We start from the raw sequence: 16,764 nt of genomic DNA, 5'->3' as shown, positions 1-16,764 counted from the left end.
TGAGCTACATTTATGGCCGAGCAATTATCTACTTTCTATGGCGTTATTCGCCGCGAGATCGGGCTACAGGTGGCAGCACCGTCGCCGCGCTAGTGTGGATAGGCGGCTGTCGGCGCGTATGCAAACGTGCACAACAGCGCTTCGTTGTGAGCGATGTGACCCGATTTCCGGCAATCAAAACGCGTTGACTGCAGCTTCGTGGTAATATGTGCGCTCTTCACTCCCGAATTAATGCACGAAGCGCGCCGAACGTTACAATTACTTGTGAGAGAAGCGCATTCTGCCAACGAAAGGGTTGCTCGCCTTCGGCGACAGTCGGCGTTTTCACAATGGGTGACGTTTTCTCGTTGTTTCATTTCTACATGTTTAGCTTGTGTTCCACCTACTACACACCGCTGTATCGCGCGACTGAATTAACTATTTACTTCTTGTTCATTTGAATGCTCCTCAACAAAAAGAAAGCCCGTATTCCTACTAGATGAGTTGAAATAGCATTTTGTACACTGCGTGCTTAAATATTCATTCGCATTTCTTATTCAGTTCTCCAGGAAATGTAGGACAGTTTAGAGGTTTACTGAGGAAAGCTACGTGGCTAACAGCGCTTTAGCGCTACGGAGACGTTTAACACGCACACGCTCGTTTTTATTCCAGTAACAGTACACAAAGGTAACTGTACAGCACGGGAATTTCTTCGATTGATTACTTGCACGACAGTAATGGAACAAAGGTCCCGTTATTTCATGGGACCAAAGTACGCTTTTTCATACGAATAATGTCCGCTGACTTCTGTCAATCTAGACAACGCAACACAAACGCTCAAGATAATGTAAAGAAAAAAAGATGTGGCTTCGCGTGAAATTACTACGACATGAATGTAAACTACGAAGTTTGGATTAATTTTGATCATCAGCGCCCGTTAACGCGCACCTTAATCTAAGTACACGGGTGCTTTTGTATAAATTTCGCCACAAGTTAAAAATGCGCAAGGCAACTCAGTTGCCTTGCGCAATTCTGTTCGTTTTAGGGGACGATTTAAGTACCGAAGTGCCAGACGTGACTTAACAGAAATATTTCTCTCTAGTGAGACCAGGACCGTACACAACTAAAGCTCGTCGTGTAACGTATAAACAACACCTAACCACAACGCTCAAGTACATGCGAGCCTTTTTTTACCACCGCGCCGCTAAAAGGCTATATTCACATGAGATTTAATACTTCTCAACTTTAGGGCAACGCCAAGTGCACTTTGCAATGCGCTTGAACCACAGAGCGGCACCTACACTGATGTGACTCTCATGAACGGAGGGTACGACGGCGACCACATACAGCACTCTCGACAAGTGCACTCTCTGATCTTATTACAGTACGTATACAGCCGATCACGGCCAAATGCTTCTTTACATCGTATTCGGCATACGTACGAGCGGTTAAAGTTGCACTAACGCAACGGAACAAAGGGCCTTTTGAGGATCTGCATGACGTACGCGCACATGCAAACACAACGGGGCTAGCAGACGACGCACGGAGCAATCCACACTAGGCGCGGTTCAGCCAGAAGCCGCTAGGCGGCGACTTCGCTCGATCTCGCGGCCAATAGGGCATAAAAACAATATCAGGAGTTTTCAGAACTTGCGCATTGGGACCGTGGTACTAATCTGTTGCTTTGCCATCGCCTGGGGTTCGTTGATGCCCACGATGTGGCGAGCAACTGTAACAATCATTATCTCGAATGAAATGGCTTCCGCTTCGTGACGTCGTGGGATGGTTGCTACGCCGAAGGAAATGCAGAATGAGACAACACGAAACAAGCAGAAATTTGAAGTTTATTTTCTAACATCAGACAGTTATCTCGATACTATACAGAGCACACTTCGCAAAAAAAGACACAGAGAAAAAAACTCGAGGCTGGACAACGTAATACTAACAGTGTGTCCAAGCTTCAAGTACAACAACGCCCGCGTCGCATCTTCTTTGTTAACTTTTGTCGACGTAAATTGTGATATCCCAGTGCCTCAATGTTACTAGTTATAAGGAGAACGTCACAAGAGTCTCAACACAGCTTACTGTACAGACAGCGTTTTCTTTTTTTTTTTCACACTGTTCCACGGTTCCCACGGTGCCCACTTTTTTTTCAAACGGAGGGATGCTGGCCCACGGCCTCATGCGATTTCGCATAGCAGTAAAAAATATATATATATAATGATGATGATGATGATCTTAGGTTCCCGGAATAGCTTCAATTGGCCCGCGTGAGTTGTGTTCAAATCAAGCTTCCAAAGTTGGAGCGACGTAGCTTTTGCTGACGGCCTCGAGTTCAACAGTTTGTATGAGTACCATCTACTCTTCACAAACTAATCGTTGTGCTAATGCTCCGCAGTTCTCCCTCAATACTTCATCACATTAACTTGCTTTCTCCAGACATGAGAAATTTACAAAAGGAAACATTGCTTGTAGTTTCTTTTTAATTAGAACCTGCTCCTAGAGAAAGCTCGTGTAGCGTTCTTGAACGAAATTTGACGCGCCAGGCTATAACAGGACCAATAAACTACTAGTGGTAAATTAGCGCATGGCACTTCTTTTTTCTACGCCGATCGCGCTTTTTTGCCATAGCCTAATCAATTGCTTTCACAATGTCTTCAGCGCTTCAGCATATACACCTTCCCCCAGCGCAGGGTAGCCAGCCGGTCTAAGAACTGGCTAACCTCCCTGTCTTTCCGCTTGTTTGTTCCTTCCTTCCTTCGATTGAGTAGCGTGCCCTCATTTTACGCGATCAATATAAAAAATGGAGCAGGGTTTACTGAAAATCAAAGCCGAGATAATGGCTCACGTGCTGCCCATCTGAAACTGCATGTTCTTCTATATTCATTAAGGTAATCCCCACAAAATCGGAAAGAAAGGCAGTGAAAGTAGAAGATGAAAACGTTAAGTTGTTCATCGCAGATTTTTCGTAAACAGGCAATGAATAGTGGCCAGGTATTTCGCATGTTTCCTTCTTTTTCATCTCTAGCTTTTCCCTTCGATCTGGAAACACATTTTTCAAGTCGGGACTCGGTAATTTGACTGCAGTGTTAATTTGCGACTCTTCCCGGCGACAGCAGCTTGATACTAATAGTTGGGGTTCTTTCGGCATTTTGAATGATACACATAAGCTACTTTTCAATATTCCAGAAGAGTTGAACACGCTTGCGTTGTCACCTTTCGTACACAGAAAATAGCAGCAATGCCACTACATGCCACAATTATTAGAGTAACGTTTGTGCTCATACCTGGTCCATCGCGATTACCCGCATTTACGCTCAACGGCAAGCTTTGCAGCTATCGCTACGCCCGCTTTACCGGCGAAAGCTGTCTGCCATGATGTAGGGATTTCAACTTCCGAAGAGTGAAGCCGTGCGAAAACGTGCCGGCTTAGGGCAATCATACATTAATCGTAGGGGCCGAGCCAGCTTCATCGTCCCTAAGTAGAAGCGGGCTTTAAATTGTTTACCCCATTTGTATGCTGAACCTCACCATTTAAACGCACAAATTTTGTTGGTTAGCGTAAGGCTCCGTGTGTTCCGTCTCCGATTGTTTCTTCTCAGACACGTCCAGCCATTTCGGTTACAACATGTCCTTGTTAGAACGAATTCGTCTATTGTAGACTACTCAAAACGTAAAGCCAACATTCTTTGCGGCTGGGCGGAGGTTTAGCCATCTACCCTACACATAATTTCCATCGTAGCCATGAGGCTATCATTAATCACTTCGCACATGTATTGTTTTAAATAAAACACCTTGTGTACACTTTTACTCAGGTCGTGGCTAATTGCTGGGTATATCCAGGAACCCAGACTAAAGATGTTCGGTTTCCTGGCTATATCTAGCACTTTAAGCGGGACCTTAATAAGAGTGTAACATTGCAGCTCTTTGTAATAACAAGCAGTAGAATGATATGTATAAGGTTTTAACAATCTCGAAGCGTTCTTGTAAATTTTTAGTCTGCGTAGACGATGTACTAAATTTGTGTTGTATATACAATTCTCTCTTCCTTGACTTCGATATCCAATTCTTATGACAATCGCTTCTTTGATTTCGGATATGAAATAAACTACGTGAATTTTCGCACTGCTGCTGTTGACGTCTTGCTGGTGCTGTCGTCTATCTTCTGCCTCATTTTAGCCGTTAACACGTGCGAATAACTGCTGTCTTCACTCAGTTCAGCTAGCAAAATTAGTTAAGTAACAGTCTCACAAACTTGGTGCTTATTAACCACCTATACGAGGACATACATATGTTAGGCTAAGCAAACCATTTTTTCCCCTCGTAGTAAAACCATACACAACGAAATGAAATTCTGCCGCCGTACTAGACATGAACTGAATATAGTTCGTGTTTAGTACTGCCTAGTAATTGCGAAGTTAACCAGTACGAAAGACGAGACACACTGGTCCTTTTTGTACATGTGTCTTTCCTCTCGTCTTTCGTGCTGGTCAACTTGGCAAATGTCTAGTATTCGTCCACAAAATAGTTCTTCGGTAATTCTTGCACAAAATTATATGTTATCTGCTAACCTTCTGCGCAGCAAGTGAAAAAAAAGGTCGGCACTCCTTCAATCTGCATTAAGAATTCAGTGTCCGACTTGATTCCAGTGTGGATGACACACATGAAACACTACGTGTGGTTCTAGCATGGTTAAGACGGTTTCATCGACGGCTTCTGCCAAAATTTTCTGACATGTTTCACTTCGTCGACTGCCACTTGAGTCCGGGAAAAGATAATCTGCAAAGGGGGCCACACTGCACAAAACTGCGACCACAATTAAGACCGGCAGCGTAAGAAGGAGCAACGGATAGCGATTAAGAGGTCAGTTCATCTTCCTATGCACATTGTAGCACTGTTCGGAAAGTGGGGATAACACGAAGTGTTCGTCGTCGTGTTGTCCCTCAATGTCACTTTCTGTCCTTCCACAATGGCACATTTCCAGCCTCGATCCAGTTTGTCACTTGCTCTGTCCAGAAGAACACGTCACTGACAACAGCGGCACCACGTGCGATGTCCGCATAGTACCGGGCGAGCAGCGTCCCTGGTCACTTTTTACACAATTGTCTGACGATACTTGAGCGGAGGCGGAACCACCACGCATTCCGACACGTCATCCACGTTTGCCTCGGTGCACAAGGCGGACGGCACGACGACGGCTGGAACGGCCACAGGCGTAGAGACCAAAGTGGACACCGACTCGTTGAGCACGGCTCGAGTCTGCCCTCCATTCTTGGACTGGTATTCCTGCGGTGGCGGTCGTCCGAGCGTCGATTTCTGCAGGAAGTAGGAACAAATCAGGGAGACGAAATGTGAAGCAGGGTGTTCACAGCTGTTACAAGAAATACCGGAGCATATATCGGCGGTAGCTTAGTGGCTGTCGCGTCGCGCTGCTGAGTCGGGATTTGAGCGTTCGAGACTCGACGCATTTGCTTTGCTGCTGTGCTACGTGCAGAAGTGAGCAGTAAGGCATGACTAAAGACAATTTACACTTTTCAGATAATTTACGTTTTTCGATGCGTTGGGCATAAGGGAGGCAAGTGCATTGATTGCAGTTAGACTTTCGCAATATCTTTCTTCTTTCATAGTTATTACAAGTTCTTTTTGGTACAGTGCGTGAAGAGACGCAACACCGGTGAGGGCTATGAGTCGAACAGGTTAGAAATATTTAAATAATAAACAGATTAAAAAGAAAACAAAGAAAACGCCACTTGACCTGCGAGCCAAATGAATACCCTTTATAATTACCTCTGATGATATCAACGGTGTTTTTCACTAGTAGCAGTGCTACTACATAAACATTCTCTCATGTTTGCAAGGGAACTTGTGATCACGTACCATCGCGTGTTCTGTGTTGTCGACATTCTATTGAAGCACAAAGCAAATTAGGCTCAAAGTTCTCAGCGTAAGTTTTATGGAATAACATGCGCGTGATGATACCTTACGTGTGGCCTGACTGTAGTTCATTCGCATGAAGTATTAGACTATTTAGAAAATGCTACAAATCTCTGTCTGTTCGTGAATGTGTTTGCTGTCTGTTAGAAATATTTTGCTTGTTATTGGCACTCCGGCAATTATTAAGGCTGCCAGTTTTGACATCTCTCTCACCGAAACATGTGAGTATAGAGCGAGGAATGGAACTTTAAAAAACTGAGTTAACGAATCGTACATCGTGTTCAGAGTCAGCTTCTGTCCAGCCTTTCCACCGCACCGCTTCGGACGGGCGATCCTCTTCTTCCTTCAGCCTCTCCTCACTGCCACTTACGTCTGAAAGAAAACGACACATCAAGAGCAAAAGTAACGCATCAACTCGTTTTTTATTGTGAATGGATGATACATAAGCACTTACAAAAAGAAACATCTTTGCTAGCCACAGCCCCTTCAGTGGGCGCTACGCCTCGCGGGAAACACCGTTTTTTTTTTTTTTTTTTGAAACACGTCTGTAATTACCAATGCATTTAGTTGAAATCCGCTGGAGCGATTATAACGAAACCTGCTGAATATAAAAATGAAGCTGAATTCTATTCAGTCTACGAAGAATTTATGCACTTGTAACACTCATAAACATTCGTGTTCTTGTAAAAGTAACGTGCCTTTTTCCAAATAACAAACAGAACAAAGACAGTAACTTACTACTAATGAATTAGCAAGCTTAAAATGTCGAAATATGTCTAACTTGTATCTTTACTTTCTTTTCTGATTCAACTTGCCATCACCGTAGCCTGAAAATTCAGTTACGGAGAGTGGTGTACATATATAATTTAAGCACCTTCATTGCGACACCGATTTTAACTGTGTTTTCTACATTTACTCATTTACGTTGTGACGTGAGACATAATCAAATCGCAGCTACGAGTTTACCGATAATGAATCTTTGTTGAACTGGCTTTTCCTACAGTGTGCCGCAAATTTCAGCAGATAAGACTAAAGGTAAATACAACTGTGAACAGAATATACCTGAGTTATTTAACTCAACGGTATTTAACCGGTACTACATAGAGTGAGGTACTGCCGTATTTCAGCGCTGCATTTAGTAATTCAACGCTTTTTTTGTTTGCTGTTGCTATCAGGTCTGTTTGCCCACGAATGAGATTTTCATTTGACGAACTGCCAGCAGCACGAAAGTGTTATCTAATACAGTGAGAGAAAGAGAAGTAAATGACCTACCTAGGACAACATCCGGGCACTTTTCTTCGCTCTGAGGGCTGTGGAGTTGCAACACGCCGTCGGGGTATTGGTGGAGAGGGGCAATTTGTCTGGAAATAAGCATGCACAAGTACACCGAAGTAAGCTAGAAAGAAAAGCACAGAGGCGTTGGTCACGACGGGAGCGATTACACGATTAAGCCAAGTGGTAGATTCCCAAACTACAAACCGTTGCTATTATAACTATTGTAAAACTATTATAAAGCCACGCTCAGTTGAGATGACAGAAAAGGACACTCACAATTCATCGTCTCCCTTGATCGGTTCCGCTGCAAACATGTAAAAGAACAAAATCATAAGCCAGTACGCACTTGATACTTTAATTGTTCTAAATTAGCAGCATTATTAAGGAAACGCATACCAATCGGCAGCTAGAGAGACAAGGAAACTAATCCGCGCATAAATATTTTTATTATTATGTTGATTAGGATACGTTGGCGCTTTTATACAGCGCTAGCTACTCCTTTTCACATATAATAGGTTTACTGAAAATCACAGCCACGAAAATAAAAAAGGCACAAATATTGCAACGTGAGACAGCTTGTCAATCAAGGCATAGCAATTCACACAAGCACGGTGCCCATTCACTGAGTGGCACAAAAGTGGACGCAAAATACAATGCAGGCACAAAACACAAGAGTTCACATTAAAATTCAGTCACAAGGACACCCATACGTTAACAAACAACGCCACACATAAAGTCCAGTCATATTTAAGTTTACACATAAAGCGACACATGACCCGACATTGTCAGGTTGCAGTATATACTAGAAATCAGGTTTGCCTATGTAACACACACGCACACACCACACACACACACACACACACACACACACACGTGTATATATATATATATATATATATATATATATATATATATATATATATATATATATATATAAATAAATATATATATATATATATATATATATATATATATATATATATATCTTCACTAAATAAAGGAGCCGAAAATGTTAAGCTGCGTGCTACACCGCGCCCTGATGGCGTTGGCGCACGCAACGCACCGTCTTCTACTACGTAGAACCATTCCGAAATTTCAGGGTTGTTGACCTTTTTCAGACCTGTCTGTATTTGAACAGCGCTGCCAGTGCGAGGCGCTGCCGTCTTTTCTGTACGCGATAATTCGTTTTCGTTGAGTGTAAAAATCAAAATCACGCAAACAGAAACAAGACCAGGCCTCTAAACAGGAAGCTTCCTTATCTGTAGAATTTAATGAACAGAGATAACGCATGAAAGAGCGCCTAGATGAGCTCTGTGAGTTTCAATTAGTTCCCGCCTGCGAGATTTCGATATTAAATTTCCGGCCTCTGACCGCGGAAGGGAACGCCGTTACCCCAGGGAGGGCCCGTTTTCAAAAGGAAAAAGAGCGGGATGAAAAGGAAGAACCCAATCTCAGATTCCAGAATGAAGCGTATAAGTGAAAGCACGGCGTACTATGAGGGCGTTTTGAAAAGCTGTTGGAGCTTTGGAGAGTAGCTTTCTGTTTTTTCAATCGCAGTCTGTTACCGTTGCGCCGCTATTGAGCAGAAGAAATTAACTAGGAAGCCATAAATCAATGTCGGATTGCTTCGAGTGTAAATTGCAAAATGCGAGGTACAGGTTGGGTCTTGTGGTTCTTGGAACGTGAAGTAAGACAGAGAGAATAAAAGAAAAGACTGCCTAGGTAAGCACACAATACGAAATTACTAGGAGGCAGCATAGGCAGCATCAGACATGCTAGAATGCGCTCGGTTTGAGTGTTTCAAAAGGCGATAGAAAATGCGCGAAGTCTTTTGGGCTGTTCTTATGCAAACTATGTTAACACAACGACTCTCTGTCTCTCTCGCATACACACACGCACACGCACGCACACACACATGAAGAACTATTCGAGAATGCAAATCTTGGTATTCTTGTCTATTACCTTCCCTGCAGGGTGCTATATGCGTAACGTAATTACCGTACAAAGCAACTTTACCAATTTACATTAGCACTATGCAAAAGAACTGTGCCCGCATACACGAAAGCGTCAGATGATAACTTGTGTGCTTGAGCAAATTGTAGTCCATCCAGATGCTGAATATATTACTCGTGAAGACTCCCAGCCAGTAGCAAATAACACTTAGAAAGGAACACTCTAATGAAATTTCCACCTATGGCTGCTAAAGCTCATTTTGTCTTAAAATTACACTTTTTCCATAAAATTCATCATCTCGAACGCTTTGATGAACGTCTATTACCTTCAGAAATGTGTTCTGTTGAATTATGTACTTGATGTTCAGTAAAAAAAAACTCAATAAAATGGAAAAGGCGCAGTGCTGTATGTCGTTCTGACCCTGCGAACTAAAACGCTGTGTTGCATCGTTGCGCATTTATGGCTCCGAAAACAAGTGCACCGACTGTATGCGGTCAAAGGGCGCATACTGCTCACGAAACCTCAAGGGCAAGGCTCTGGCAGTTGGCAATGCATATTACTCAAGTACTGTTCCTGAACTACTGTTCCACAACGCTGTTCAAATTCTTTTTTTAATAGCGTAAGTATTATTTTTCACCTGCTGCCTGCAGCCTTGAAACCTGTTGCTCGAAGCTCTTCTATATGAGGTGAAAACACGATTTCTTAAGGTAATTAAAAAGGTTACCCGAGAAGACTGGTTATGGCTGTAGCGGAATCACACTACACTGTTAAAAATTTTGCCCCTTGTTTACGTAAAAAGCTGAAGGTAAAAAGTTGCCGATCACTTTTCCGATTCTGAAATAGGGCGATTACCGTAAACGGAGTCTCCCTAGAAATGTTGTACGTATTGTCTCCTAGAAACATTGTACGTGATGCCTTCTTAGGAATGTTGTACGTATTGTCATTGTCTCCTACAAACATTGTACGTAATGTCTTCTCAGGAATGTTGTACGTATTGTCATTGTCTCCTACAAACATTGTACGTAATCTCTTCTTAGGAATGTTGTACGTATTGTCATTGTCTCCTACAAACATTGTACGTAATGTCTTTTTAGGAATGTTGTACGTATTGTCATTGTCTCCTAGAAACATTGTACGTAATGTCCTCTTAGGAATGTCGTACGTTATGTCTCGAAGAAACGTACGTTGTACGTGATGTCACCTTAGGATTGTCATACGTAATGTGTCCTGGAAATGTACATAATATCTCTGAAAATGTTGCATGTAATGACTTGGAAATTTCGCACTACTGAGGAATATGAAATATGCCAAATAGCGCACTTTGTTGCTTTACAGTCACCAAAGTGCACAACTTGACACCACACTGTACTTAAAAAGTTGTAATAATGGGCGCTGTGTGGTGAAGAAAGTTTCGGTGCTTTACATGCACCTACAGCAATGGTTATCAACTGATGCAAGTGGCAGCTGCTACTTTGCTGCGAAGAAGTTGTTAGAGAGAGGAAAAACGCATTATGCAGTGATGGCGACGAAAACTTCCACTGGATGTTTAACACAACAGTCACAAAGAGATGCATGTACATATTGCCCCTGTTGAAACAAATGCCAGGCTACAAGTGTCTGCTACTTCAGTGAAAATTGAAGTGTTCTGGCACCACATACAAATTAGTCGTATATTGACACAATGTGGTTTCAAACTACGCGCCCAGGCCGATTTGTGCGCCCTCCCAATTGTTTGTGGCATACGTGCGAAAGAAGGTAAATGTGTGGCTGAGAGCGCGTGCCTGCTTGACCCAGGCCAGAACAGCTGCGCGCGACCCGCGCGGGACACAAGCAGAGGAAGAGAAGAAGAAGAGGTGTAGCTTGAGAGCTGGCAAGAGGACTCTTCTCCAGAGCTGCTCAGAGACTTCCGTTTTAGTCATCTCCTGCTTCCTTCTCGGGCACAAGTTCGCCCAACTCGCTATAGTTTATTAAAGTGTGTTTTTTTGAACTGTGCGTTACAAATCTGGTGGAGGTGCGGGGTAGCATGCCAAGCCCTTCTCGAGTGACCGAACGCAGTCCAGAACCACAGCGACTTGAACCCAACGAGCTGACGCCTGTTCATCAGCGCTGCAGTCGACGCCTACGTGGTGAGGCTCCTGAGTTTTCACGTTTGTCGGATTCTCTTAGACCCTTAGCGGCTGTGAACGGCGGTGCTACCGACATGACAGCTCAGCTCACACCAGCTAACATCGTAGTGAATCCCCCATTGACGCCGCAGCCTTTTCACGGCGACACCTTCGAAGACGCCGAGGATTGGCTAGAACAATTCGAGCGCGTTGCAAAGGCTAACGGATGGGAAGCGGATCGCCGACTGGGACGCGTTTACTTCGCGCTGGAGGATAACGCACGAACGTGGTTCGAAAACCACGAATCTGCCATGCCGTCATGGGATGACTTCCGACGGGAGCTGCTCGCCACTTACCCCAGTACAGATCGCAGAGAAAGAGCCGAGGCTGCTCTCCAAGCAAGAAGCCAGCGCAACAACGAGAGCGTGGCTATGTATGTGGAGGACATGTCTCGTCTCTTCCGCCGAGCGGACCCAAACATGAGCGAGGACAAGAAGCTGCGTCATTTAATGCGAGGGGTAAAACAGGAACTGTTTGCCGGACTTGTTCGCAGCCCGCCGCGCACCGTCACTGAGTTTTGTTCCGAGGCGGCTGCTATGGAAAGAACGCTACAACAGCGAGCAAGAATGTATAACCGAGAGATGAACATCGCCTCTTTGGACGCATTTCCAGCAGCCTTCGGAAACAGCATGGAGATGTTGCGTGAGCTGGTACGGTCTGTAGTACGAGAAGAGCTACAGAAACAGCGACTTGGCCAGAGCGCTCCAATGCTTTCATCACTGGCCGACGTGATACGCGAGGAGGTTCGACAGGCGGTCCAGGAGCCTCAGACAAACGCACATACAGAAGTGCCACTACAGCGTCAGCAGCCCAGTGTGTCCTACGCCGATGCCTTACTGCGAGGAACTCCCGGACGTGCAGATGTCGCAGCCACAACTCCGATACAGCACCCGATGTATCCAAGCACACTGCAGCCACAACCCGAGAGGAGACTCAGAAAGAGCGACATTTGGCGCACTCCCGATAGGATACCCCTTTGTTACCACTGTGGGGAGGCTGGCCACATCTACCGTATGTGCCAGTATCGCCAGGCAGGTCTTCGTGGTTTCCCTGTAAATGCACCTCGACCACGAAATGGCGAGCGCCCCTTCGAAATCGAGGAATACCTCTCGAGTCGTCAAAACTCACGTGGCTTTCAGCAACACCAACCTCGAGCAACGACGGCGGGGAGGTATCGGTCGCCGAGCCCCCGCCTTTCAGCAAGCTCTCCAAGACGCCGTTCACCAAGCCCGCGTCGGGAAAACTAGAGTCAGCGACCTGTGGAGGCAAGGCCGCTGTCGACGCTGACGCAGAAGAACCTCCATCGCTGACTCTGAACGACGACGACAGACTCGGAAACCGGTGCCGTGGTAGTGATGTTGCTTCAGATTTACGCGTGTTTATTGATGGCTACGAAGTCATTGCACTGGTAGATACAGGCGCTGATTATTCAGTAATGAGTAATGAGCTTTCTAAAATACTGAAGAAAGTGCTGACGCCTTGGAAGGGACCACAAGTTCGCACAGCAGGAGGGCACCTCATCGATCCGACGGGAATATGCACCGCAAGAATTGGTATACGGGGCTTCACATACGTCGCCAGCCTTATTGTGCTGCCCGAATGCTCAAGAGATTTGATTATCGGCATGGACTTCTTGCAAGCTAACGGCGCTGTAATCAACTTGCGAGAATCTTGCGTCTCATTCTCAACGAGGCACGCTATCGCAACTTTCGACACTGAAGAAGACGTTTATGACCTCTGTATTGCGGATGACGACGTCATGATACCGCCGAGATCTAGCATCTCTGTCGCAGTAACCAACAGAGCGTTCAGTGACTTCGAAGGATTTGCTGACAACAACACCGACCTGATGCTTCAAAAAGGAATCTGCATGGCACGAGGCCTTGTTCAGCTGCGTAGCGGATGTACCAACGTTCTGCTTACTAACTTTGGAAATGAGATACAACACATCGCAAAGGGAACCGTCGTCGCCAGTCTGAATGATTTCGTCCAGGTTACGGAGCTGAACACTTCTGAAACCACGACATCTGGTTTACAAGACGTGGACTCTGTCCTGGCAGCTATCGACATCGGACCAGGACTACTGCCCCATCAAAAGGAAGAAATAGAGAGACTTATAAGGGAATTCGCCGCATGCTTCTCGATGTCATCCAAAGTTCGTCGTACACCTATCGCCAAACATCGCATTATTGTCGATGAGTCGGTGAGGCCTATATACCAGCATCCCTACCGGGTGTCACCTAAAGAAAGAGAGGCTATAGGAAATCAGGTTCAAGAAATGCTCAAGGACGACGTCATTCAGCCGTCAGCAAGTCCCTGGGCCTCACCTGTTGTCCTTGTAAAGAAAAAGGACCAGACCTTGCGTTTCTGCATTGATTACCGGAAACTGAACGCCGTCACTAAACGGGATGTTTATCCTCTTCCAAGGATTGATGACACTCTGGATAGGCTACGAGATGCAAAGTATTTTTCCTCGCTGGACCTTAAAAGTGGATATTGGCAGATCGAAGTTGACGAAAGAGATCGCGAAAAGACGGCGTTTGTGACACCGGACGGTTTATACGAGTTTAAGGTTCTTCCCTTTGGCCTTTGTTCAGCACCCGCCACCTTCCAGCGAATGATGGACACAGTGCTCTCCGGTCTGAAATGGCAGTCTTGTCTGGTTTATCTGGACGACGTCGTAGTATTCTCTGCTACCTTCGAGCAACATGTGGAAAGGCTGCGGGCTGTGCTCACCGCTATCAAGTCAGCAGATTTGACGATAAAATCGCAGAAATGCCATTTCGGCTTCCGTGAACTCCTTTTCTCGGCCATGTCATCAGTGCGGAAGGCGTCCGCCCAGATCCTGGGAAGACTGAGGCCGTCGCAAAATTTCCAAAGCCAACGGATAAAAAGGCCGTGAGGCGATTTTTAGGACTCTGCGCCTATTACAGACGATTCATCAAAAATTTTTCGCGAATCGCTGAACCGCTGACTCGGCTAACAAAAGAAGATGTGCCCTTCGCTTGGCTTACTGAACAGGAGGATGCTTTCAATGAATTAAGGAATTGCCTTCAAAGCCACCCTGTTCTTGCGCATTTTGACGAAGAAGCGGCAACAGACATTCACACAGATGCAAGCAATGCAGGTCTTGGGGCCGTACTTATTCAATGGCAAAAGGGACAAGAACGAGTTATTGCGTACGCCAGTCGCACTCTTTCGAAAGCTGAGGTGAACTACTCAGCGACGGAAAAAGAATGCCTCGCTGTGATATGGGCTATCACCAAGTTTCGACCATATTTATACGGCAGGCATTTTCGAGCTATAAGTGACCATCACTCATTATGCTGGCTGGCCAATCTCAAGGATCCGTGCGGAGGCTTGCAAGATGGAGTCTACGATTACAGGAATACGATATCACAGTCGTATATAAGTCTGGTCGCAAGCACAGCGATGCTGATTGCTTGTCACGTGCTCCGATTGAACCCTCTGTCTCTACTTCCGCCGACGACGGACAGGATTTACCATTCTTGGGAGCTGTGACAACATCGCAGATGGCACATCATCAGCAATCTGACCCGGAACTACTACAATTGATAAGTACCTACAGAGAGGGTCTGGCGATGTTCCACGAGCCTTCGCCCGCGGCTTGTCGGCGTTCGTTCTCCGCAATAACGTCCTGTATAAAAGGAATTTTGAAAACAATACAGCGGCATTCCTGCTCGTCGTCCCTGCACTTTTACGACCTGAGATCTTGGAGGCTTGCCACGACGATCCGTCAGCTGGACATTTAGGAGTAAGCAGAACATTAGCACGCATCCGCACTAAATATTACTGGCCGAAGTTGCTAAGCTCTGTGCAACACTATGTCAGAACTTGCCGTGACTGCCAAAGACGCAAAACCCCACCGTTGAAACCAGCAGGTCTCCTTCAGCCTATAGAAACACCAGAGGCCCCATTCGCACAAGTGGAATGGACTTACTCGGCCCATTTCCTACGTCGTCGTCGGGGAAGCGGTGGATCATAGTTGCGACCGACTATCTGACTCGATATGCGGAGACAGCGTCTCTTGTTAGAGGAACGGCCGTTGAAGTGGCCGAATTCTTCGTCACCAACATCGTACTGCGGCATGGCGCTCCTACAGTGCTAATCACGGACCGAGGAACCGCGTTTACGGCTGACCTGATAAAGTCCATCATGAAATTGACGCACACCAGTCATAGGAAAACGACAGCATATCATCCACAAGCAAATGGACTCACAGAACGACTGAACAGAACGTTGGCTGATATGTTGTCGATGTACGTGGACATAGAGCACCGTACATGGGATAAAATATTACCCTATGCAACGTTCGCGTATAATACCGCAATGCAAGGAGACAACCCGAATGGCGCCGTTTCAGCTTGTTTTCGGCCGGAGAGTCACCACACCTTTAGATGCTATGCTACCTGTTGATGAGGTGACAGAGCTGAAGAAGCAAGACAGCTGGCGCGACATCGTATTCACCAACAACAGAAAGCCGACACGCATCGATACAATCTGCGACGGAGAGACGTCCAGTATGCACCGGGAGACAGAGTATGGGTGTGGATTCCCGTACGGGTACGTGGCCTATCCGAAAAGCTGCTACGCCGCTACTTTGGTCCATACAGAGTGCTCCGCCGTCTTGGCTCCGTGAATTACGAAGTTGTTCCGGAGGGACAGGAAATCTCATCACGACGGCGGCATCGCACAGAAATTGTGCATGTCGTCAGAATGAAACCTTACTACGACAGGGAATGAAACATCGAGGACGCCACACTGCTTGACGGCAACTGCAATCACCAAGAGGGTTTGTAAACGATCGCCTGGAAACCAGTTGCTAATCGGCATCGGGACGATGCACTCTCGAAAGGGGGGTAATGGACCACAATGTGGTTTCAAACTACGCGCCCAGGCCGATTTGTGCGCCCTCCCAAATGTTTGTGCATACGTGCGAAAGAAGGTAAATGTGTGCCGAGAGCGCGTGCCTGCTTGACCCAGGCCAGAACAGCTGCGCGCGACCCGCGCGGGACACAAGCAGAGGAAGAGAAGAAAAGAGTGTAGCTTTAGAGCTGGCAAGAGGACTCTTCTCCAGAGCTGCTCAGGGACTTCCGTTTTAGTCATCTCCTGCTTCCTTCTCGGGCACAAGTTCGCCCAACTCGCTATAGTTTCATTAAAGTGTGTTTTTTTGAACTGTGCGTTACATATAAACTGTACATAAAAGACATCACTAACACAGTTTCTTACTGCACTTGAAAGCGAACCTGAACCCTGTTAGATAGTCTGTCCTTTCCCCCCCTCCTATTGATGTATGAAACTGCAGACTTCACCTTTTTTTCTTAATGCATTTTCTGCTCTTACTTTTTTCTTTTCCCCATACCTGAAGCCCCCACGGATCATTTGTCCGCCTTCGCGCTAAGCTCCACTATGTTAAAATTTTACACCATGGTCTCAA

At 45.8% G+C, this 16,764-nt stretch overlaps 1 long non-coding RNA gene across 1 annotated transcript; it reads right to left on the bottom strand.

Moving 5' to 3' along the window:
* Positions 1-1,813: 1,813 nt before the first annotated feature.
* LOC119394055 (uncharacterized) lies at positions 1,814-7,492 on the bottom strand. The gene is made up of 4 exons (XR_005184045.1): positions 7,465-7,492; positions 7,186-7,274; positions 6,188-6,285; positions 1,814-5,295 (listed from the first exon to the last, which is right to left on the bottom strand). It is a non-coding gene; the product is annotated as an uncharacterized LOC119394055 (long non-coding RNA).
* Between the last annotated feature and the right edge of the window lie 9,272 nt (positions 7,493-16,764).

The sequence above is a fragment of the Rhipicephalus sanguineus genome, chromosome 5 (genome assembly GCF_013339695.2).
Source record: "Rhipicephalus sanguineus isolate Rsan-2018 chromosome 5, BIME_Rsan_1.4, whole genome shotgun sequence".
In the NCBI taxonomy this organism is placed as follows: Eukaryota; Metazoa; Arthropoda; class Arachnida; order Ixodida; family Ixodidae; genus Rhipicephalus; species Rhipicephalus sanguineus.
Note: the sequence above shows the minus strand (reverse complement) of the source record. Positions and strands in the feature narration are given on the sequence as shown.